Genomic DNA, 2,500 nt, shown 5'->3' on the forward strand with positions numbered 1-2,500 from the left:
CTCCTATCCCCCTCCCTCCCTTCCCCCCCAATCCCCCTCCTATCCCCGTCCCTCCCTTCCCCCTCCTATCTCCCTCCCTTCTCTTCCCCCACCATCCCTTCCCACCCCCTCCCTTCCCCCTCCTATCTCCCTCCCTCCCTTCCCCCTCCTATCCCCCTCCCTCTTCCCTTCTCCTTCCTCCCTTCCCCTCTCCCCTCCTATCCACCTCCCTCTTCCCTTCTCCTTCCTATCCCCCTCCCTTCTCTTACCACCCCCTCCCTCCCTTCCCCCTCCCTTCCCCCTCCTATCCCCCTCCCTTCCCCCTCCCTTCCCCCTCCTATCCCCCTCCCTTCCCCCTCCTATCCCCCTCCTATCCTCCTCCTATCCCCCTCTTATCCCCCTCCTATCCATCCCCCTCTTCACCTGGCAGGGACGTGGCGCTCAACAGCACCAGGTGAGCAGAAGGTACAACCTGAGGCAAGAAGTCGAAAATCAGAGGAGCAGCTTCCTCGAAAACCTCATTGGCGATGGGTGTCTGGAAGCATATGGTAGGTTTTAGTTGTTATAGTTGTTTTTGTGGTTTTCTAAAGACGTGCTTGTTGTACTAACGGTGATAGATGGTTGTTTTTGTGGTTTTCTAAAGACGTGCTTGTTATACTAACGGTGTTTGATGGTCTGTGCGAGTTGATGGTTAGTATAATTTTTGGGTTAGGTTCACAGATCATGGTACCAGATTTCGTAGACGGAAATTACAGTCTCTCTCTACCTCTCTTTCTTTCTCTTTCTCTATATGTTCTTTCTCTATATGTCTCTTCTTCTCTCTTTCTCTCTCTTTCTCTCTCTCTCTCTCTCTGTCTCTTTCTCCATCTCTATCTCTATCTCGTCTCTGTCTCGTCTCGTCTGTCTCTCTCTCACTCTATGAAATCTAGTATTGGATATTTGGGTAGACATGTAATTTCTCTCTACAGGGGGTCCTCGATTTACAGTGCTCTGACATTTTGTGGATACGACGCTAGAAATCATGTATATTTACAATGTCCCACGTTTTTTTATAGTTGTGCTCATGTACGTCATAGAATATTTGGGTACCTATATTTTTCTATTTTATGTAAAATTATTCTATTTTTAACCCTACATTTACTATAAATATACGTATATATATATATATATATATATATATATATATATATATATATATACGTATATATATATATATATATATATATATATATATGTATATACGTATATATATATATATATATATATATATATATATATATATATATATATATATATATTTATACGTCAAAATTCGGGTCACGACGCCATCGAGGACCTCCTTTACTTCATTTCATTATCAACGGTGAAGCTGACATCATTACCATAATCCTTTTGTTTACCTTTTTTCATTTCACTTACACGTCTAAATCCATATTGCTGGTGACCGGGCAGGGTAGCGTTGTATCTCACTAGCTCGCCTGACACTGAAAAAAATACGAAAATCGTTGTTTGTTTGTTTGCTTGACATGAGAATCTTTGATGCTCATCAATTTGTAACCTTGATATCGTAACAACCCGTTAGCCTAACTTTCACAGGGCGGGTCTGCGAAACACGCCAGTCAGACTACGATTTTTCCCAGAAAATAAACTGGTATAGCAGTGTAATTCAATTGCAAGAAAAACGAATGATCTTTTAATAAAGCCGTTATAATTGCTCTGCAACATACTTCGAATGTTTAGGTAATATTTCTTCCGCTAGTAGGAGGAGGAGGAGGAAGGATCATGGGAAGAGGGAGGATGAAATAAAGAAAAAAAATAAGGAAAGGAAGAGAAAGAAGAAAATGAATGAAAATGAAGGACCAAGGGAAAATTTGCTACCCTCCCTAGCTCTGATCCAGCCATCAAACATAGTGTTCCTTACCAAGATAACCTCGTCTTTGTTGAGAAAATGATGAAAAGGGTGTGTGTGTATGTGTATTATTATTATTTTTAATATTTTTATTAGGTGGTGTGTGATAGCTATCAGGCTCCTCAAAGAATGTCATGGGCAAGCACCTGTCATTGTCACAGCTATAAAAGGCCCTGCGGAAGCTCAAAGCTCTAAAGAGCAGATCTGCCGAACACATAATTGGGGCAACATCGGCTGGGGTGGACGACGTTGCTCGGGGAGAAGCATTAGTAACTATTTCCATCAAACGGGCTTCTCCTTGGCCATTGTCAGGCGAGAGATGCCTCATGCTGACCATTTAGTTGAAATTGCAATATATTTTTTTTTAATGCTAACTAGCGCTTCCTATAATTTAAATACCAAGTTAAATGTAAAAGTTGAAAAGGTATACACATAGCTGACACATCCATGTTGACTATAAAATACTACTCACCGCATGGCCAGCAGAGGAGGAGCAAGGTCACTGTAAGTATATGCTGCCTTGGGGGTTCCCTTGGGTCGTCACGTACCCTGTGGGAGATTTCCAAGTAGGTTTGTAGGACGTGTGCAAATACCTACGAATACATAGATACA

The sequence above is a fragment of the Penaeus vannamei genome, chromosome 31, assembly GCF_042767895.1.
Source record: "Penaeus vannamei isolate JL-2024 chromosome 31, ASM4276789v1, whole genome shotgun sequence".
In the NCBI taxonomy this organism is placed as follows: Eukaryota; Metazoa; Arthropoda; class Malacostraca; order Decapoda; family Penaeidae; genus Penaeus; species Penaeus vannamei.